At 38.6% G+C, this 23931-nt stretch overlaps 1 long non-coding RNA gene across 1 annotated transcript in view; it reads right to left on the bottom strand.

Annotated features, from left to right (window-relative positions):
* LOC142414355 (uncharacterized) overlaps positions 1 to 23931 on the bottom strand; it is a 41991-nt gene that overhangs the window by 16857 nt on the left and 1203 nt on the right. Inside the window, exon 2 of the long non-coding RNA XR_012777034.1 lies at positions 16797 to 16889. This is a non-coding gene — a long non-coding RNA (uncharacterized LOC142414355). The remainder of the gene's footprint in view (positions 1 to 16796; positions 16890 to 23931) is intronic.

Raw genomic sequence — 23931 nt, 5'->3', positions numbered from 1 at the left:
TCTTAGAAGCAGATTTTCAGTGGGATTTTTGCAGTAACAAGTGACCAATGCTAATCATAAGTCTTGTTCTTTGCTTCACAGGAGAACTGTATTCCGTTTTGGCAGAACACTTTACAAGCAAAATAGAAGCTTTGTAAATATCTACATTCATCAGTACTAAAAATAAAATGTATACCCTAACAAAGGCATTTAATAATCAACACTTGTTTGAGAATCATATTGTTACAGGATGCACTTCAGTAGGACTCCAACCATGTCTTCTTTTGAAATTTTATGAGATATCTTCCTTTGGAAGTATTTCAGACAAATTTGTTATGAAAGAAGAAGTATTGATAATACCAAACAACAAACTTTCTACTAAGTTGAAATAGCTGAGTTTTTAAAAAAACAGAGCAGGTACTTTCCATACGATATGAGAATCACTGAATTTTTTGGATGATGTTGTAAATGCAATCAAAGCATGTTATTTTGGTTGGTTAGAACTACAAAAGAAGAAGGAAGAAACAGCAATTTGCAAGGAGATGGAAAACAAGGCAATATAAATAGAAAAAATAGTTACACTTAATGAGATTTGTTTTCATTGGAACTGCTGCTGGGTTTCACTTTCAAACTACAGAGTTATCTACTTTCATTTGATTAGAGACAATGCTATGCAATCTGCCTGAGTTGCTTTGATTCTCTCACCAAATAAAAGAACAAGTGCGTCACACTTAAAGAGAGAAAACATTCAATTTAAGGAAATGAAAGAACAAAGAAAGAACCTAGTTACTTTAAATACAAACATGAAGACAATTACATTAAAGATAGTAAATCACAGTCTGGCAAGGATGCTGGTGGAGAAATTCTGTCCTGACACAAACCCACAAGGAATTACTAAAATTCACAGAATTACTTTGGAATAGCATAGTTGTGGTTTTGTTTATACTAAACTCTCTATCTCAATAGATCAGTTTTTTTCTTTTTAGTAGTTGCTTCTAAACTTTCCCTTTATTGTAGTTTTCCATCATCATCCTTCAGTCTCCCAGTGACTAATGACTTTTCCATCTCTCTCTGTGCTGCAGCAGTGCTTGCCACCTTTTTTCCTTCAAACTGTTTAACATAATTAAGTAATTTAAATTATAAAAGCAATTATTCCCAAAAGGAATACAGTTTGACATTTGCTGTTTCCACTTCATGTCTCTTTCTGTCTTGCATTCTCAAAAGCTTATTGATTTCTCCAGCTGAAAACTAATATAATAAGATTTTGCCTCTTCCTACAAGCCTTGCCTTGCTTGTGCTTCTATACTCTCAGATCACCATAGCTACAGCACTACCAGTAACTATGGATGTGCTTGTACCATCCATATGTTGCATCATGTTATTACATCCTTAAACGTGCATTCCTTCATCACCTAATTATTACCTAAGTCTTAGAAAAACTTTCACCTCCAAGTCAAAAGTCATACATATTATGTATTATGAAAGAATAACTGCATTTATATTACAAAGTTGCATTGCTTTAAATATCTTAGTAAGCAATGACAAAATCTAAAGTATCCCTATATAGTTAGCCAGAATGCAAAGACTGTACAGGCAGCATGTTCCCACTAGACTTCATGATTCAACACAACTGCTCATTCAGCCTAAATGAGGGAGTCAATTCTCTATCTGAGAAGATTTCCAGGGTACACCATTAATCTTACCACACATCTTAGATATGTATAGAAATAAAATTTAAGAACTTACTAAGGGCTTCAGAACAGTGTTCAAAATACCAAGTGTTAATTACAGTTGGTGTTTTCCCTGTGTGAAGACTACAAAATGTGACTTAAAACTATATCAAGTTATCAAGGGTTCAGCCTTGGAGACTACATATCTTGGAGACTACATATAAATGTTCAGCTGTAGACTACAGAAGCAGAGTCTTCACACAAACAGTCTCTAGCAAACACAGTGACCGCAAATTTGGAACATATCTAATGGAATCTGATGGTAATTCCATGCAAGCTGCATCGAAGGAGCTCTATCTCAAAGCATACCACTTCTAACTGGGATTGCATGGTATGTGGCGCTACTATTGACTCTGCACTTTTTGTGTATCTGAGTTCCCTCCCAGAAAGCATAGGAATCACTTTGTGAAACAGAATGGAGGATAACTAGGAAAAAAAAATCTTTTCACAAATATATTATGTTTCTAGTAGCAATGATGCTGCAACTATGATTGTGCATATAAATGCACATATAAATGTCTGTGCATATAAATTATTTAAGCTGTATGGGGATAGTTAATATTTTTACTAGACAAAACAATATATTTGGTAGTTGCTTTACTTCAGGCCTAAATAAGAGCTTATACCCAGAAAGTCCAGCTGTTATTTCACTTAAGTCATTTGTCTAGTAAAAGATATTACTTCTTCATACAAGCCTTGACTTACTTTGGGTTCTCTTATTTGCTGTTTCCAATTGTTATAAATTAACAGAGTTCACATGTTAAGTGTGTGATTACTTTTAATGCACTAAAAGATAGGTTGTTGACTTCATATTTTATTTCACTTTTGAATACATTATTTTTACTGTACCTTTTGCTTTTTTAATACTTCTAATACTTGAATACTTCAAGTTCTTTCCTTTGCTAACAAAGTAAGCTACTGTCAGCGGTAACATGTTAATTCAAGTGTATGTTTTAACAGTATTCCCAGGCCCTAATAACCATTACTTCCTGCATTCATAATAAAAACAGTGTGAGATGGCTATGTTCTCACATATCAAACAAAACTTCAGGACAGCCCAGTTAAATGATTTGCCAACATACAATTTGATACAGCACTAGCAATTTTCGAAGTCTTTCTCAATTATCCACATAGCTGTTTAGGACATACCAGGTTAAATGCTAATCAGCACTACTAAAGTGTTTGATTTAAATCACTTGTTCCATGTTTTAAGATAACTTTGGTAAGCTTAAAATAAGAGGTTGAATGATACAAAGTATTTTTTTAAACAGTTTGCCAAACCTTAATGTGTTTCTTTTCAACAACATATGGTATAGTCATTATTTAAAGGCAGGTTCTCGGCGGTACACATCTTTCACTATAGGGATTGAAACTGGGGACCCATCTGCTCATACCTATTAAATTCGCAATACAATTTCAAACATTTGCTGAACTGATGACACTTTCAAGTATGGTAGGATTTTTATAACATAGGTGAATAACAGGAACATGATTTCACTTTAACCAAAATCATCTTAAATTGTTGTCAGAAAAAAGAAAAAAGGGAATAAACAGCTGCAGTACTGAATCAGGTTAAACACAATGACAGGGCTGTGTAATACAGGCTCCATGTTATAAAGCTTTCTTTTTTTCCTTTAAACTAAGGAATGTGCAAATGGTAATCACGCTAGCTCAACAGCAAAGCAATTTACAGCACACCCAAAAATGTGGAGGTGATCTCTTTTATTGGGGCAACTAAAAATATAAAGAAGAAGTCTTTGAGAAATTTTATTTTAATTTGTTCTATCAGAGCTTGTGAGCAGTAAAAAAGAAAATCAAAGGGTTGCCCTGTGTGGTGCCTCTTGGTAAAATAATCAGCTTTGAAGTTATTCTTTGGATAACACAAGACACTGGGTTAAGTAAGGGGCACCTCCTTGGGATTTACTCCCATTTGACACAGCACTGCCAAACATATGTAAATTTTATACCAACCTAAATGTGAAAACATGTATTATACTAAACAACCCTATTAACACTATGATTGTTCCCTAAATAACCATGCAGCTGAGAAAAAGACAGAGGAAAACACAGGAGAGTAAAATTGAGGAAAATCTAGGGGAAAAAATTACTAAATGAAAGAAAAACTGAACCATTGATCCATCAATATTCTTACACTGGCCACTCCCCAGCTGGAGTAATATATCACAGTTCAACAAGTCATCAGCTATGACAACTTAGACAACAAAGGATCTGTACCTATATACAGAATAAATGCAATCAGATTTGTTCTTAATCTGATAGCCATTGTATTTTGACAGTTAATTATGTTAATTTTAAAAACACATCCCAATTCACAATAATTAAAACACTCACTATGACTGAAAATCTGTTCATCTTTCACCTTATATGTTTTTTTTCTGTTAATTCACTAATTTTATTGTCTAACACAAGGAAGAAAAAATAAAAAATAGAGGGGGAAAGAGAAAGAAACAGAAACAAACAGAAAAAAAGATAAACAGTAAAATGAGAAAAAATACAGAGCTCCTCACAGCAGCAGTATCTTGAGGACAGGATTACAAACATACATACAACCTCAAATTCTACAGAGTTTTCAAACAATATATTCTACCTTGTACCATAGCTTTCCATAGCAACTTGCAATAAAAACCTGCATATACTGGAATGGCATCTCAATAAAAGCTAAGGCCTTACCTAAACTTGCTCATACAAATAAGATATAATACGTGTTTGAAGTAGAACAATTACTTAAAAAATTCCAAAAATCCAAACCCGCTACGTATGGACATTCTTATTCCAGAATAAAACATCCAAGAGTGACAGTAGGAAGAAAATCCTCGGGAATTGTTTTAATACAGTTAATAGTTTGTCTCCTGTATGTGTGAACCTTCTGAAAAGAAGACCACAGCTCCTCCTGCACTGTTCAGATAGCTCAATGAACACTACATATTTTTGTTTGTTGTTCATTTGAAAACACAGAACATTTGCAAAAGGTGTGACTTTTTGATGCTGGTATGGTCATTATAGTTTCCTCCCAATACTTCCATACAACCTCATTACTGGAATTAGCAAACTGTAGCTTTTGCTTGACATATATTTATTACCAGTTGACTCTATTTTATCATCACAATATACTTACTGTCCAATTATATTAAATTCATTGAAAAATTCTGTCTCTTGATAGCAAATACCATAGGAAAAAAATATATTGAAAATTATTTACATTTCTGATAATATTTTGACACTGGAATATAGTATAGTAGTTCAAATAGACTGGGGCTTTCCAGTAAAGTAATCTCAGACAAGACACCATGAAATTTCTCAAATTAATCTAGGTGATTTTTAAATGCTATGTAGGAATGATACCATGCCAAAATGAAGGTAAGCATAAGAGGGAGTCAATAAAGAAAAAAATCTAGGTGTCAAATCATATTTGTGGAATCTATGAAAACTTCATCAAAATGAATGAGATTTGTATCAAAGGCATTTTTTGTGATGTCCAAGTGAAATTGAGTAAATGTGCTTGGAAATCTACGTCTGGACAAAACTAAATAGCTCAATGTGGGTCTGTAAAAGTTAGACTAACAATTGACAACTCAGTCTTCAAATCAGGTATTCAAGCTGGCATTTCAGAGCTTAAAATAAATACATTACAGGATGATCAGAGGAGGTTTGTAAAAGGAAGAGAATTTCAGAATTGAACATGGGCTCTCAGCTTTGAATGTTGTCTCTAGTCATCAAAGAAAAAAACTACTGATGCATAAAAATATACAGCAGTATCACTACTCATCTACTGCAATAACTTTTCATTCATTTTGATAGTGGATGGGATAATCAAGCTGGAGCAGATCACTGAAGAATCATTTTGTACAATACAGATCATACCACAGCAGTAAAAATTTTAGCATACTTTCAGTCCTCAGCCACAGACCCTTCATCTTTTGGTAACATTTTGCTTGTTGAGTGAAGATTTTAATGAAAACAGTATTTCAGAACTTCCTTCCTTTGTGAGTATATGTCCTCACCTTAACCTTATTTTAACATTGTTTTTTGTGTGGGCGTTTATTGTATTGTAGAGTATGGCAAATCTGATAAGAGAAAAGCAAAGACTGAGCCCAGTCTTATTGTATCAGAACGGCTGAAATAATGACATATCCTGGAAAACCTGGGAATTTCTGATCCTACTTTCAGACATAGAATGGATACACAGTTTTTGATTACGGAAAATTCTCTTGCAGTCAAACACGAAGCTAAACTTCAGTTGTATTCTCTGATGAACAATCAACATGGCTCATTTCCTGGGCTTTCGGAGAAAAACTGGTTCTTGCACAACCTAGTGAACTGAGAATAATGGGAATGATATGCTTGATGACAGCAGCAACATAGAATCTAAAATACCCCAGAAGACTGCAGTTTTGAATTAAAGTATGAATGTCATAGGGACAGCACATAAGATGTTTGATCCCAAAAGATTTGCTTCTTTCAGTGCCCTATAAGCTACAGCTGTAACTGTCACAACCACCCATTACCTGGACAGTTAATTCTCCCCAGACTTTCTAACTTGTTTCTAAAAAGATCACAACTGTTATTAAAAGACAGCAAAAAAGCAGTAATTTACATTCTGGTTTCCAAAGGAAACAAAATTATTTCCTTTATCTACATTTTATTTTATTATAGCTTCTTTTAATGCCTCATGATGCAAAAAAGTGTAATTGTCTGGGTTTGTTACCTCATAGGACAGAATTTTTCAGATATAATGGAAATATTATTCTTAGTTCTTTGGGTATTTTTTGCAAAGAGAGTTTTCTAATCTCTGCTCTCACCATAAATCATCAACCAGTTATGTAATTGAGAAAAGATCCATGCTGCTTCCACCTGAGCCTGTTAGTATCATTCCTGAAATTCAAAAGTGGTTGGCTGCTGCAGAACAGTGTGGTCTTCACACAACAGGACAGTATGACAGCATCTCCCTGTTCTTGGAGGGTATATTCAATCCTTAACATCTCATCAATCTCATGTACAGTAATGAATGTCCAATTAATTTGAATATATTAAGCACATTCATACTACTAGCTGGATTCCTATACATACCTAGAGGAAAACCAAAGAAGATTGAACAACTTAGTGTGAGCAGAGCTCCTGGCAGCAGGCACCATAGAAACTGATCACTGTAGGAAAATAATTCAAACGTATAATGGATGAATATCTCTGTAGGGACTTACAGCTCTTCTAGAGTTCTTATAATGGCCAATCATATTGACATATATTTTCTTTAACCTTTACATTTAAAAAAATAATCCTACCATCAACAGATTACTGTTTGAAAGAGATTCCCTTTACAGGCAATCCTTTTCAAAGTTATTCATAATATACTTTCCTGTGCTTCTGGTAACTGTCAAAAATTGGCTTCATATCAGATGGAATATTGGTCTGATTTAATACAGCATTTCCTGTTTGGATATTTAACTAATTCCAGTATCTTCTCCGGGGCTTGAGTTTTCACTGAGAAAGCATACTGCAATAGCCTCCAGTGAAGGCTGTTTCAATGCTCATTTCCTGAATCTGATCTTGACTTCTGAGAGAATTAACCATTTAGTTCAGTGAGCTGTTAACTCTTAAAGTGGTCAAGATGTCCGTCTTCACAACTATTTACTTCGCTACTCTGACAATAGAATTTAGTTGGAATCATTTGAAAGCTTGTTCCATAAGAGCAAGGACTCCAAATTTCCAAACCATTAATAACTGAAATTATTTCTGCATGTAAAAATGAATACTCCATATCTATAAATGAGGGGAAAAAGAGACTTGGACAACAAACAATAAATTTAAGCTCCTTTGGAAACAGCAAGGCTTCTTAGGACTCAGCTCATTAATTTTCCCTGGGAGATATGCAATTGAAATTCAGTGAGAGTTAAACACTTGACTCCCTTAGGTTCTTTAAAAACCCAGATGAAGTGATATTTAACTAATTCCCACACTAATAGAAATTAGCCATTTGGCACAACAATGCAATCTAATTGTTGGTCACTATAATAGATTCAGTCCCCAGCACAGCATTTAATGACGTCATTGTAGGAGCTCACATGTACTGTCCCGCTGGGCTAAGAGCAGCTGAGCTGACTGGCCTGAAGGCCCAGTCACCCGCAGTGCCATACAAGGGAAGTAGTTGCATTGCAGGATGCCTCTCACTACCTGCAGTAAGGTTCTGTATGTGCATTCAGCTTTGCACAAGCACTTTTTTCTTTTCAGAAGCATGCATATTCTACACATTAAAAGTAATATATTCTTTGGGTGTGACCATCCTCACATGTTCTATAAAATCTGTGACATTAGATCCCTCTCTGACATGTACGAAATAAAATTAGACATCTCTGGAGAGATTTACTCTTGAATAGGAAGAGTTTGTCTCCCCTTTCCTAGTTTGTTTTCCCTCTTTCGTTCCTAGTGTCCTCACTTCGCTGCCAGAAATTTCTAAACTGGTGAGCTCACTCTCCCCCCTCCTCCTTTCTTTCTTCCTTTCTCTCCTTCCCTCTGCCCGTCGGTGGGTTTCAATGGGCTCCTGCAGTTACTCAGGCGGACAGCATTCCGTTACCAGGCAACTCCCTGAAAAGAAGCACATGCTGCTGCTCCACAGACAGAGCCTGCCCGTCTGCTCCAGTGATGCTGTGGCCTAATTTCTACCTCTGTTGTGTTAGATACAAAAGGGAACATCTCCAGAGTGGAGAGTTAGGGAGTACTGAATTATCTGCACTTTTTTGTTGTTTGTTTTTTCCCGCTCTCCTGATCGGGTGCATCCCCTTCCATCTCAGGGCCCCCAGAAGTCATGCATGTCTAATCTGCATGCATGCATGCGTTTGGGACTGTTCACTGGGCTTTGTAGAATACTGACAATTTTCTGTTAGCTTTTGGCTGAGTTAATAGTACTTATGGACATCTGTTAAGCTTTCCTGGAGCTCTCCCATAAGGGCAGTTTTGCATGTAAATTCTCAAGGCCATTCATCTCCTCCTACCTGACTCTTTATGGCCTAGGTGGTTTTCTTTTTTTAAGGCCTCTTTAGGAATGCAAGCATAGCCTTTCTTATTTCCCCCCCCTTTCACTGTGCTTTTCTGAGAACAAAGAACAGCAAACTAAGAAATTCCTTTGGTTTTTCCACGGCCTGAAGAAAGATCACTGCTTTATCCATGGATTTAGTTTTGGACTGCCTAATCTTCTCAAAAGGCAGCCCCATACAGATTCAGATTTTGTGGTTTGAACTCAGCTCTGCAATCAAAATCCTTCACTGTCTTTACAGACAGTATTATCATTAGGTAAAAAACAGCAGTCAGAATAAGAAGCAAGTTTCCTTATGTTTATTGCTACCTTTCTTAAATTTATTGTTAGCATGCTTTTAATATGAAGGTTGCTTATGCTAGTTGCCTTTTGTCAGTTCTGGTACCAACTCAGCAGCTCACCCAACCTGCAAGCAAACATGAACCTCAGACAGAAGCTGCACTATATTCAGCCTGACAGTCTAATATTGCTCTGGTGCTCTGGGTATTCCTCCGATCCTCCTCTCACTTCTGGACCAAGTCTGAAGTCCCAGTCCTAATCTACAAATCCCTAATTTGGTTAGTGTGCATCTACTTTAAGGGCAGCCAAGAATCTTCATCCACTGCTCCCTAGAGTCAGCACTACACTACAAATGGTAGTGTGGGATGACTCGCACAACTGGAGTGCTGCAATGGATGGCTATAAACTCTTCAAAAGGGATAGGCAAGGAAGGAGAGGCAGTGGGGTTGCCCTGTATGTTAGGGAGTGTTTTGATTGTCTAGAGCTTACTGATGGTGACGATAGGGTTGAGTGTTTATGGGTAAGAACTGGGGGAAGGCCTAGAAGGCAGATATCATTGTAGAGAACCCAACCAGGATGAAGAGGCAGACGAAATATTCTCTAAGCAGCTGGGAGAAGTCTCACAATCGCTAGCCCTTGTTGTCGTGGGGGACTTCAACTTACCAGATGTCTACTGGAAATACAATACAGTGAAGAGGAAACAGTCTAGGAGGTTCCTGGAGTGTGTGGAAGATAACTTCCTGACACAGCTGGTGAGTGAGCCAACTAGGGAAGGCGCCCCGCTGGACCTCTTGTTTGTGAACAGAGAAGGACTTGTGGGTGATGTGATGGTTGGAGGCCAAAATGATAGAGTTTTTGATTCTTGGAGAAGTAAGGAGTGGGGTCAGCAGAACTGCCACCTTGAGCTTCCAGAGGGCAGACTTTGGCCTGTTTAGGAGCCTGGTTGTCAGAGTCCCTTGGGAGGCAGTCCTGAAGGGCAAAGGAGTCCAGGAAGGCTGGGCATCCTTCAAGAAGGAAATCTCAAAGGTGTGGGAGCAGGCCGTCCCCATGTGCCGAAAGACAAGCCAGCAGGGAAGAAGACCGGCCTGGCTGAACAGAGAGCTTTGGCTGAAACTCAGGAAAAAAAGGGGAGTTTATGACCTTTGGAAGAAGGGGCCCACAACTCAGGAGGACTACAAAGATGTCGTGAGGTTATGCAGGGAGAAAATTAGAAGGGCCAAAGCCCAACTAGAACTTAATCTGCCTACTGCCATAAAAGACAACACAAAATGTTTCTATAAATACATTAGCAACAAAAGGAGGGCTAAGGAGAATCTCCATCCTCTATTGGACGCGGGGGCAAACATAGTGACAAAGGATGAGGAAAAGGCTGAGGTACTCGATGCCTTCTTTGCCTCAGTCTTTAATAGTAAGACCAGTTGTTCTCTGGATACCCAGGCCCCTGAGCTGGAAGACAGGGATGGGGAGCAGAATGAAGCCCCCATAATGCAAAAGGAAATGGTTAGCGATCTGCTACACCACTTAGACACACACAGGCCTATGGGGTTGGATGGGATCCACCCAAGGGTATTGAGGGAGCTGGTGGAAGCGCTCACCAAGCCACTTTCAATCCTTTACCAGCAGTCCTGGCTAACTGGGGAGGTCCCTGCTGACTGGAGGTTAGCAAATGTGACGCCCATCTACAAGAAGGGCTGGAAGGAGGATCCAGGGAACTACGGGCCTGTGAGTCTGACCTCGGTGCCAGGAAAGGTTATGGAGCAGATCATCTTGAGTGCCATCATGCAGCACCTACAGGACAACCAGGTGATAAGGCCCAGTCAGCATGGGTTTATGAAAGGCAGGTCCTGCTCAACTAACCTGATCTCCTTCTATGACAAGGTGACCTGCGTAGTGGATGAGGGAGAGGCTGTGGATGTTGTTTACCTAGACTTTAGTAAAGCCTTTGACACCATTTCCTACAGCATTCTCCTGGAGAAACTGGCTGCTCATGGCTTGGACGGGCGTACGCTTCACTGGGTAAAAAACTGGCTGGATGGCTGGGCCCCAAGAGTTGTGGTGAATGGAGTTAAATCCAGTTGGTGGCCGGTCACAAGCGGTGTTTCCCAGGGCTCTGTGTTGGGGCCTGTTCTGTTTAATGTCTTTATCAATGATCTGGACGAGAGGATCGAGTGCGCCCTCAGTAAGTTTGGAGACGACACCAAACTGGGCAGAAGTGTTGATCTGCTTGAGGGTGGGAAGGCTCTACGGAGGGATCTGGACAGGCTGGATTGATGGGCTGAGGCCAACTGTATGAGGTTCAACAAAGCCAAGTGCCAGGTCCTGCACTTGCGTCACAACAACCCCATGCAACACTACAGGCTTGGGGAAGAGTGGCTGGAAAGCTGCCTGGCAGAAAAGGACCTGGGGGTGTTGGCCAACAGCTGGCTGAATATGAGCCAGCAGTGGCCAAGGCAGCCAATGGCATCCTGGCTTGTATCAGGAATAGTGTGACCAGCAGGACTAGGGAAGTGATGGTCCCCCTGTACTCAGCACTGGTGAGGCCGCACCTCGAATACTGTGTTCAGTTTTGGGCCCCTCACTACAAGAGAGACATTGAGGGGCTGGAGCGTGTCCAGAGAAGGGCAACGAAGCTGGTGAAGGGTCTGGAGCACAAGTCTGATGAGGAGCAGCTGAGGGACCTGGGGTTGTTTAGCCTGGAGAAAAGGAGGCTGAGGGGAGACCTTATCGCTCTCTACAACTACCTGAAAGGAGGTTGTAGAGAGGTGGGGGTCAGTCTCTTCTCCTAGGTAACAAGTGATAGGACAAGAGGAAGTGGCCTCAAGTTGCACCAGGGGAGGTTTAGACTGGATATTAGGAAATTTTACTTCACTGAAAGGGTTATCAAGCATTGCAATAGGCTGCCCAGAGAAGTGGTTGAGTCCCCATCCCTGGAGGTATTTAAAAGACATTTGGATGAGGTGCTTAGGGACATGGTTTAGCAGTGGACTTGGAAGTGCTAGGTTAACAGTTGGACTTGATGATCTTAAAGGTCATTTCCAACCTAAACGATTCTATGATTCTAAATTTCTGCCAGCATAGCTACATCAGCACAAACTGTGAAAAACATACAACCTCCAGCTTACACTGCCGTACCAGTAAATGCCTGGTTCAGCTTTGTTTATGCCATCAGGGCAGCACATTTGTCAGCTTAGTTTGTGCCTTCGGAAATGTGCTGTAATTAGACAGGCAAAAACCATAGTGGCATGGAAAAACATGGAAATCGCAGATGCCATGTAACAGATAAGACCAGGGCCAGTGTCCGTGGACACATTACAAGAAAGACTCTGTGAGACACAGAGATCCAATAGCTCTGTAAAAGAAAGGTCCCAGCCCAAATGTTCCCATTCTTCCCAATAGCACAGTACTTAAGAGATTGCAGCCACTTTTCATTCCAGTGTACTTTATTTGTATAGTGCTGTGGATGATAAGATTCTGCCTATCTTTTCCTTATCTTTTATCTCCTACACAGAGGATCAGAACTGTTCAGCTGTGTGTGGTAGCCATAGTTCTGCAATACTAAATGCAAATGGAGTGGTGAAGTCTCATCCTTTTGGAGCAAAAGGATATTTCAGTCCCTGAGAGTTTCACGTGCTAGGCAATCACCACATTATTTACAAAATGTTTTGAGACCTTCTGGAAAGAAAGCTGCTATATGCAGGCAGAACAATACTTACTACTTGCATGAGTCAGACATATACAACTTTCAGCATTATACAACTCCTCAAACATCCTTCCTCCCCAAACACACTCTGTGTAAGATGAAACATGTGGGACTTTTCCCCCGCAAAACCACAACTTAATAGCACTAAAGAAACAACAAAATGTCTTAACATTACATTAAAAATTCACACTCCCATTTGAAGTCAATCTAAAAGGGAAAATAAGGCCCCAGAACTACTTATGGCCATGGCAAAGCTAATGAAAAAAAAATAATTAGGTTATCCCTTGCCAAGCAGGTAAAGAACTGAAGAATAACAACACAAGCCAATTTGCCATATGGATACCAATTTCTTACTCACTGTCCAGAGGCAGTCTATGTGTTTCTCTATGTATTTTCAGACCTCGCATCAATTCAAGATGATACTACAGTTTGGCCCACAGCCAGAAAGTGGCAAGTGAAATAATTTTCCAGTACTTCCACTGTGAACACACAGCTGGCTTCAAAGGGAAATGGACTAATCCTACTTCATTTCCCTTCTTCAGTATGTGTTTAAAGAAAGAGCTTTGGTGCGCTGAAGGAAATCGACCAGAATTCATTAGTTCCCTTCTGATTCAGCTCATTGCTGTTGGAAAGGGAAACAGGTCGGGATTGCAGGATCCTACTCAATTTCCTTTGGAAGCAGACTTTAAGCCAATTCTGCTCTCAGTTGTACACACACAGATCTTCACTAATGACGCATATATGTAAATGCAATACCTCTCCAAGCTGGCTAAAACATATAAAGACTATGAAGGGAAGAAGAAATATTAAATAATAACGTTTTAAAAAAGATAATCTATTTGACTTCGTACCATTGAGAACTTTTGCCTGAGAGCATTCCTGAGAAACAAACTCAGAAAATCACGACAGAAACTTCTAGAAAGAGACAAAGGAGAAAAGAGAGGGAAAAACCTAACTAAGACTAGGAAAAGATCACAATGAAGGACAAATAGGAATAATTTTATAAATATATCATATACATTTTTTGCTATTCAATGGAAAATTACAGAAAACTAAAACATTGATTGTAATAGCTAAAGCAAATCCTAGGGATCATTTTGATCTTTTTTGGAGGTGGTTTGGGAAATGGAGACATGAAGCTTAATCACTTGCTCTGGACAGAAAGTTTTTCTTCCTGTTCTTAATCAGATCTCTCCATTTCTCTCTTCAGAGCTCATATCACATTTTTATGAGCCTTCTCAAGGTTACTGGGAGCAATAGGATTTCAAATGATTCCAGGCTATATCCTGTTCAGTTTAAGGCCAATGCTTTTCAGACAATAAGCCAGAACCAACACTCTTCCAAAGCAAACCTACAAGTAACCACCTAAGCAGAAAGTGGCTGGTGACAAACAAAGCAGAACAGAAGAAAGCTACAGGGTTCATGATGGGACCATGGCTTCACTTGAATCAAATAAGCACAACATGTAAAAATCACTTTTTGTAACTGTAGTGAAGACGAAGTATTATTGCTGTAATGAACTGTCCCTTAAGCTTGAACTGTGACACTTTAAATAGTGAACAGCCTTATGGATTTGTTTTCCCTATTAATTACAAATGCATGAGCTTGAAGCAGTATATTGCACAGAAAACGTGTCCTGGAGTTGGAATCAACCAAAAAGCCTTTAAAATAGCAACACTGTATCTGAGAAGAGATGGGTGATTCCAAAAACCTTAAGTTTTAGAAGGTTGTGTTGTCTGAAGTTGTAGAGGTGTCTGAGGAGCTCTATGCAACAATTTAAAAATTTGATTCCTTACCAGTTAGCTGCAGAAATATAGCACAGACACAATTTATACCCTGCACTAATAGCTTCTCAGCACAGGAAAATGAAGGACAATTAAAGAGCAAGTAATGGCTCAGTGATTCTGTAGAACACTGTACCACCTACAGAGCGAGCTAAAACAAGATTATTTTCCTTTGCTGTTCTACGTCAACCTCCGTTTACAGCTTTAACTTTTATCTCTAGACCATAATTGAAAATGTTATTCAACCTACTAGAAAAAGTTACACAACATTTATAACTTATAAAGGCTGAGAGCTTCATATAGAAGTGCTGGGGTAGACACAGCAATAACATAGATAATCTGTTCTCTTTGTATGTACAACTTATTTTCGCACTCCAAAGACAAAGGTTGAATGTCCCATCCCTCTTTAGTTGTAGTGAATGGATATTGTACAGGAAGAAATCAGTCGCCACTTGTAGATAACATCACAAACAAATAAATGCATGAAACAAAGGCATTTCACAGCTCAAACACTCAAAAGTCAAAAGTAGTTTATTAGGCATTTTTCTCATTTTTGTTGTTTAATGTACTTCAGTTTCAAAGTACAAGACAGTAGATGATACAAAGGCAATCTAGCTCAATCAGCTCAGCGAGTATAACTAACTACATTTTTTTAATCCTTTCTTGTTTGCTGCATTTATGCCTCTGTTATTCTTATTCTTGTTTGCTACACTGATTACACAAAAGGTTTTTCTTCTGTATTCCCTTTGCAAAATCTGCATTCTCCTTCTTCCTACCTGCTCAGTTTTGCTGTCTCTCATAAAGAACCATTTCCTTTTGTTCATGCTGTGCATACATATGACTTAAACTTCATTTGATGTCACCTCAGAATTCAAATTCCCCTCCAACTTGAGATAAATTATTCTGGATAAAACTATATTCTAAATGTATCCAAGCCCTTAACAGAGATGAGAATTTTGTTTTTACTGTCAGAAACATTTCAGCTTGCAAAACATATTCCAGCAAAACCTTCCCTTGATTCCTAATGTAAAGAGCCATAGGTTGCTTTTCTGAAAATAAAAATGAAGTGCAGAATGAGAAATGTAGTTCAATAACCTAACCAAACATGGAGACAGAGTTACTATTTACAAATAGGAGTTAGTGTATGCAAGAAGAACTGGGTTCTTGAAAACATAACAGGAAAAGAAAACATCCTTTGATTTACATCAGAGATGTCTCTCAGACTTCAAATGGGAGGCAGTGAAATACTGAGAGAGAGAGATTAAATACTGTGGCAAGAGGCAGAACATAGTGACAGAGGAACACCTGCCCCTACTGCTGTTCTTTGACAGGTACCAAATGACCATGTTTGTCTGCAAGCAAGATTTAATACTCTGTGGAGACCGACACAGCCTGCTCAGCGGAGGAACAAAAGGGAAAGGAAAGTGATCAAGGAGCCAGGAAATACCAAGTCCTCCCACTATGCACTGCACATAGTGCAAACGCTTGTGCAGACCACCCTGGACAACAAAGGCACTGCATGTTGTTTGAGCAACTCATCATTCTACTTATGCACAATTAGGAAAGGAGGGACAGGGATTGTGGATGCCACGTAACCTTACAGTGACTTTGGTAATAGGAACTCTTAAAATACATGATGGTTACTTCAAATTACAGACACAGATATACCACCTGCATTCATCAACCGTACCTCCTAGTCCCAACACCTTTTTTAGACATCACAGACTAAGAAGAGTTAGATTTGATATCTACAAACTTACTCTCACTAAGAGGTTTAACCTATGACCTGTCAATATTATCCCATCTCCTTGATTCTTCAAATATAAAATATCACAAACCACTAGCAATTCAACATTCCCTCTAAACAGTACAGCCTCCTAAGCATGAGGTTCAGAATTTTGACGTTATGTAAAAAACACATGTATTTCTCAATTCATTGATAAATGTGCTTGCTCTAGTAATTGTGCCCAAATCAAGAAAAATGAGAGGGTCTCTTCTAGCAGAAAGCCCAGTAGCTAAACTCTAAGTGAAAAAAGGATGTATTAAAACCTTCCTCTTCTGTTCAAACTTGGATTAAGCAGCTGTCTATTTACCAGGGATTTAGGAAGACTACAAATAGAACCCAACCTATTATTATGCATTAAAAAGTGAGCTTTCTGTATGAGAATGCCCTCACTTGCTTCACTGTACCGATTCAAAATATGTGATGTGCAGCTACTGAGAAAAGTGGAGAAAATCCACTACAACTATTAGAAAATGTTGTGTTTAACACTAACCGCTCCAGCTGGCTTCTTTGCTTTCTCAACAGCCTTCGTAGCTTCCTTGAGTTGTTTTCTAAGGTCTTCCTTTGGGTAGTCATGTTTACAGCACTATGAGAGGAAGAAACAAAGCAATTGTAAAGCCTGTTAAGAACTAGTTCATGTGCTATTAAAGGTGACCTTCCCACTTCCAGTTCTGTTTGTTCTTCTTCCTCCTCAAAGTGGGTCAAATCTTTCAATTTAATATCTGAGCACTCTTCAACAGTCAGGTCTCTGAGAAAAGCATTCAAAGCTAAGTCCTGAGATGTCCTGTCCTTCTGAAAACCTTAGAGCCACATTCTAAGAAAGTGACAAAGGATCACTCCATAGCAGGTTGAAATCTACCGATATATTAGAATACAACACAACTCTAAGCAGCCTTCATACTTCATAAAGAAACTTAGTCACAGCAGTGCAGTAAGCACAGTGGTAGCCTCCAAATGCAGAAAACCCAAGATGCACTTCTTCTCAGAATGATTCACACTATAAACAAACATGCCTTTGCAAACAGCTATACCGTACAAGCCCACTGGCTCTTTCTCAGTTGTTCATCACACTACACTTCAGTGGAAATCACTAACCCTTATCTATGCTGTCTGTTCATGAGAGCATTTCCCATTGTTTTTCAAGCAAGGTCAGCCAGGCTAGATTAAACAAATGGCAGAGCTTCACTAACCTGGACGACTTTGTCTGAAATGAACAGGGGTGCGTTTATAGGAGCAGTTCAGTCTGAGGGTGTGGCTTCACATTGAGCTTAATTTGGTGTAAACGCAGGTTGCCATAGAAGCTAACCTTTAAGAGGGTACTGTGGCCAGCCAGCCTCTACTAGCTTACTGGTAGAAAAGACTGTTGTCCCTGGCTTGCTGTTAAGATATTCATTAGGGAAAATTTGCAGATCCTCAGATTCTTCATCCACATGGCCTTCTCTAATTTTTTTTTCTGTAGCTTGATCCTTCAAGTGATAAAACCTTGCACCCGGTTCTTGAACCTAATGCTCAGCTTTGCTAGCTCTTCCTCCTCAAGGAAGGCAGCTGAGGTTTTGGGTTTGTGCTACTGTCTATCTTAAGTTGACAACCAAAAAAAAGGGCACCCCAATCTTTACTAGCTGAATAACTGCAACAAAGACAAAACCACTGCAAACCTAGATAACTGATACAGAGAATTGAAAGATGTACACTTTAAGTATGTTTCACCAGGTGTAACTTAGTATCTTTCATATCTTATTTTCCAGTTAGACCAGCTCAAGTCTGCAGATCATGGAATCTGGAATGTAACTACAAAAATAGGAAAAACTAACAGACAGACCTTGACAGTCACATAGGCAAATCATATATAGCAGGCAAGCAAAATTAACAGGAATGTCCCCAACAATCCAAAAAAAGGAGTAATCTATCAAGGTCTGAGAAGCAGAATCTTCAGCAAAAAAAAACCAACCCTGCTGTCAGGTAATGTATTTAGTCATTCTGAATGAAGGACAGTTAAAACAAAAACCTGTTATCATGTAGATTTGCATTTTCATTTGTAAAAAGGAGATGGAATATGCCAGGTTAATCACCCTGTTTATCTGCTTCTCTGGTACCAGCTGTGAACCATATACTCATCATTTTATGTCTTAAAAAAACAGCAAAATGTAGAGGAGAAACCCCCACAGTAGGATAAAGAACTAAACTACCAGTTCTGTATGCACTCCCCACAATCTTGAACACCATAAAGTTTATAAATGCCTACAGTTTTTGATCAACAGACAAGAGGAAAGGAAGTAAAGCAGCGAGAAGTAGCTGCAGTTTGCATACTGTGCAGGTCATACTGGTGTCCCCAGACGGTACTAGGATGTAGGTATGCATCTCATTTAATCACACCAGTTGCTGAGAGCTGAAAATTGGCATCATATTCTTCCTGCTCTCTCTAGAAGAAACTAACAAAACACATTTCTAGAACTGAGGATTGCATCACATAAGAACATGATGCGTTAGGTTTGCGAAGTGAGGTGTTCAAAATGAAGGCCCAGATCTTACAGAGATGTGATAAACTTGGCACTGTATCTAATCCCACTACCTGATAATTAGAGGAACTTGAATTTCTAGGTATTTAGACTGTTCTGAAAATCTCATTTCAATTCTGTAGAAACTAAGGAACTTCAACCCAAAATGCTACATTTATCCATCTGTTCTGATCAAATTTAAGATTTATACTATTTCTTACTGACATGTGGGAGCCATTCATAAAGGACCACCAGCACAGACATTTAAATGATAAAAGCATGTTTTCATTGTTTTCCCAATATGAAAATGACCATCCTTCTTTTGTCCAAAACTCAGGAAAAATGCCTATAAACTGAGAACAAATATAAGCAAAGAAAAAAATGTCCCCAAATGAAATGTTAACAATTAAAAGAAATTTAGAAAAAAGAGTACAACCTTTATAACAGAATTTGCTAAATATCTTTGTCGAAATCCTCTATCAAAAAAAATTTTATTTTTCTTATGATGGTGAAGGCAAAGGCTGAAGTCATACCTAATTCAAATTGCACCACCCTAGTGAGACGGAATTATCTCAGTTTACAGAAGAGAGGTTTGATCCTAACGGTGTTTGCCTGAAGCTTTTCAGTAGAGAAAAGCTTGAGGTATAATGACAGAGTGTGCAGAACAACCCATATTACCTTTTGGCTAAGTACTACTTTTAGCAAGCTTTAGTAGTTTATCATCACTGTATGGTAATGATGACTTTTCTCAGACACAAAGAATTATGGTTTTTATCAATGGTTCATGCCAAATCCAAGTCCTTAAAAGAAATCAGCCCAAAGCAGGTGCACAGAGCTGTCAGACCTTGAAATTTGTTTTGAAACCAACCACCTGTTAGTGTAATTGTGTAGCTGTTTTTCCTGGCTTATGGGATTTTAGTTCAGCTGTTGTTCTCATGCTAACGCTTATTTCCTCTAGGAATCAGTCTGTCCATTTACACTAACCTACAAATTTCTATGTGACTATCTTCACAGTCTGATTCAATGTATACATGCAGAATGTCTGGTGTAGCACCCTTAATCAATAACACACTTTGTTTACAAAATAGCTCATTATTGCTGTAGGAAAATGTCTGTAAAATAGTATTTAACATCCTCTGTGTCACATTTAATCATTTAGATGACTCGTCTCTGTTTCTTGTTTGTTTCAGACAGCAACAAAGAACATTTACTTTTAATGGATGATCTCAAAGACCATTTATTGTTGGTGCCTGACTCACATTCTACTGATAACAGAGCACTGTTCCTGCTGCTGAAATAAAGTCTGAGTCAGGATTCCCACTAAAACCTTCTGTTTCTAAAGGTTTATAACTTCACCAGAAGTTGACTCTGGGTTAGAGGGTAGCAAAGATACTCTCAGTTCACTGGAACATTTACTTGAAAAAATCTGAAAGAAAAAATCTGCCTACGTGTGAGATAAAAGTAAAAAAAATTATCATCAGAAGGACAATGGCTTAAGATGCTTTTTGTAAATGAGAAATGGCATGTAAGAAACAGCAATGCACTTGCACTTAAGGGGCCAGTCAGAACTGCAGTTCCTTTATTCTCCAGATTGCTGTTTTCAGCACCCTTTGGACATAAGCCACCCCAGAAAAAGAACTGGACACTTGGGTGAGAACAATAGTTGCGCTGTTCATGAAATGTCTCCTGCAACAGCCAGTCCCAATCATCCCGGAGCTCCACACTGCCCTCCAGGGAGGGCCGTCAACAAAGTTATGGTGTTTCCCTCAGTTTACCTCTGACAGGAGAGAATTCCTTGGGAATAAACACATAAAGCGAGTAAGAAAAATATAGCTGACATAAACATGAAAATATTCATAAGATATTTCATGACATAAAACCAGTAAAAGATAAATTATAAAGATTAAATATTCCATGTGTTCTTATTCATGCACAGATAACTGCTATCCAAATGCCTTTTTCAAGCATCATATAAAGGAAACAATAAACAATTTATGGGTAATAGTTCATAAATATATGCAGTACTGTATATCCAATGGGCATAGATATTTCATTGTGTAAGACATGATTACTAGGTTTATGCATGATATGAAATGTGAGTTGTCTGCAGCTATTTAAAATCATTTTGGGACACAATAAACTGTTGACAAGATATATCCTATTTAAATGTATTGCCCATCCCTGACTGTAGAGCATGTTGTCTTGTGTTTATCAGAAGGAACACTTTTAAAATGCATTGAGAAACTCAATTGTTATCATTGTCTTAACTTAAAAAGACTACACCTTTGTATAGAGTTCTGTTAAAAGAAATCCTGCTGCTTATCATAAGCACGTACTTCCTCAAAGTTCCTGTTTTTTTAGAAGTTTTATTAATTGCAAATGTTGTTTACTAGAGGAAAACCGTGATTGAAGCTCTAAAACAAAGAGAATAGCTGTAACTTTAATCCTTTCAATAAGCCTTTGTTTCCCATTGACTAAAAACTTCCTAAAGGAAGTAGAGCTGCGAAAATCCAGGAAGGAATTAGATTTGCCAAATTCTGTTCCTACTTGGATTTAGATGCAAAGGCTTTGTTACTCATTGTACAAATGTTTGAGTAAAAAAAGAATGATCAATTACAAAAATGCATTTTTGCCAACGTTGAAAATTATTAATAGAAGAGCTTTCCCTATCACAGAATGCACACTATGAACTTATATAACTTAAAAATAAATAATATATTCATTTTTTAGCTGCTGCTGCATTTTTTTCAGTGGCCTTTTATTTTCTCTTTCTATTATCTAAGGGGAACTTGGATACCAGCCTGACAATCATAAAAGACCTTAGATAAGTAAACAAATATGGAAAGGAAAAATCAAATGCAACCTCTTACTTAAATTAAGTATGCTTTGCAGCATCCAAAATAAGAGAAATCTTCAAAATCCCTTTCCGTGACAACAAGTAATTGCATACTGGAAAGTGTACTATTGTGGCAATAAAGCTGAATTCCCTGAAGACCTTTCAGAGACACTACCAATTTGTTTTGTATTTTTTTCTACATGCTCCTTTTAACTCTGTACCACTTCATGCTCTCCAGGTTTTAACTAGCCAAACGTGTAGAGATTAGGTAAATATATTCTCCCTTATCCCATAGGCCAGAGGTCCTTTTAATTTCTTATCGTAAAATAACTTAAAGGCAATTCCTATCTCCTTCCCACCAACATGGTGTATATTTCAACTGTTCATTTCTTAATCAATAGTACACTGGAAGATTAAAGAATATTTGAGCCACCATTTTTGTAAAGTGCTACATAAGGATAGATTATGGACGGTGCTGGCTACTTTCAGCTTCTCATGGTTTCAGTGGAAGTGTTGTTTGGTGTATTGTGGCACCCAGCTCTTAAGTAAGAGCAGCACTGTATTTTAAGAAAATATGTCAAAGGCTTGGCCAAGCTTAGCTGGACCACTGAGTCGGAAAGGCTATGCCGTGAATTCCAGCAGCCAACAGCAGGCAATGAAATGCTGTGGTTAACATCATATCCAGCCTCTGTGTACTGCTAGCTCCAACCATCCAGAAGAGAGCCTGACTGGGCATGATCTTCAGCCTAAGCAGAAGCAAATGCCTCTGGATTCCTAACGAGACATATTTATGACTCTGCTATGGAAACGCCCATATGACATTTGTAACATGAAGACACATATGACTAAATTTTGGAATAGCTTCAGCTTAGGAGACTGCAGGTGCTAATGCCTAAGTTTCAAGGATATATAGAATATCATTATTCACAGTGACTTAAAACTTGCTCTAAGATTTTCCTGCATGTTAACAGAGATACGTGGAGTATATCCACAAAATCACTAAGAAATGTTTTTATTAGATCAAATTATAACAGGAGAAAGAAGAGAAGAGAAGAGAAGAGAAGAGAAGAGAAGAGAAGAGAAGAGAAGAGAAGAGAAGAGAAGAGAAGAGAAGAGAAGAGAAGAGAAGAGAAGAGAAGAGAAAAACCCCCAGGTTTCTGCATTCCACTTTTGATCACAACAGTTGACAACCCCCTCCTTCCCTTTAAGACGGAAAAGCCAGTTTCAATTTAAACTACAAACTGTTGACCAGGCCTCAGCTTGGCTTTGCAATTCACTATATGCCTGAGGGATAAATTATTTAGCATTAGCACATGGTATGTCATGTCTTGTTACTTAAGTGGAATATGGCTTCCATCCAGCTGTACCCCCGGGGCCCCCCGATTGGCTGCGGGTGATGTCATTTCCATTTGGTAATCCTCGACGAAGGCCCAGGGGACAGCGCTGGCTGCCCGGCAGATCCCCCAGCCTCTCCGCCTCCCACCCGGGCCCAGCACCAGCTTTGCTCCTACTTATCACTCTAAGGTTCACTGCAGGTACTGCCCCAATTACATGATTTTCAATAATAGTGCAATGAAACAGAAGGTGCAGCAGATGAGCTGCATCATCTGCACATAGTATTTTGTTTTCTTAAGAGAAGATTGGTAATAAATCTAGTGAGGTAGATATGGAAAAATAAATTTTTGCTGCAGATCCAAATTAAATGGAGAATTTTGAGGGATTTATTTAACCAAATATGAAATAATTAGTGTCAGTAATTTTTCCTAAAATAATTTATTTTTCTATTTTCAGTGTATTGTAGAATTGTGTTCAAAAGACGTGTTTCCGCACTGCAAGACAAAGGGATTCTGGACAAATGACCTGAGAGCATGAACTCTGGAAAATGCTTGTTCTGAAAGTTTGGCAATGGAATAATTAGCTACAGTGCCCTTTAAATGGCCATATTTCGTTTTCAGTTTACACCCTCGTTATATTAAGAGGGTTTTTCCTTCAGAACCACCTTCAGGTTATTTGTCCCAGAGGAAATACTCATTATGCTATTCGCTATTGGGAGGCTCCCAGCATAAAAATAAGGGTTACAGGGTTGGTTTGTTTTGATTGAATTTCGCAGCAAAGTCAGTGAAATGCTGAGAATTACAGAGCACTCTGTCGTACAGATGGTACTGTCTACTCTGTGGTGAGGCACAAGATTTGCATCTGGCTGTTAGTTAACGTTCAGCAGTGGCTCTGCTCAGCCTTGTGTTCTAAGTGACAGGTAACAGAAAAGACATAACTGACGCGCTGCAAGAAAACCACGT

This window comes from Mycteria americana, chromosome 9 (genome assembly GCF_035582795.1).
Source record: "Mycteria americana isolate JAX WOST 10 ecotype Jacksonville Zoo and Gardens chromosome 9, USCA_MyAme_1.0, whole genome shotgun sequence".
NCBI lineage: Eukaryota > Metazoa > Chordata > Aves > Ciconiiformes > Ciconiidae > Mycteria > Mycteria americana.
This window is presented reverse-complemented; position numbering and strand designations above follow the sequence as displayed.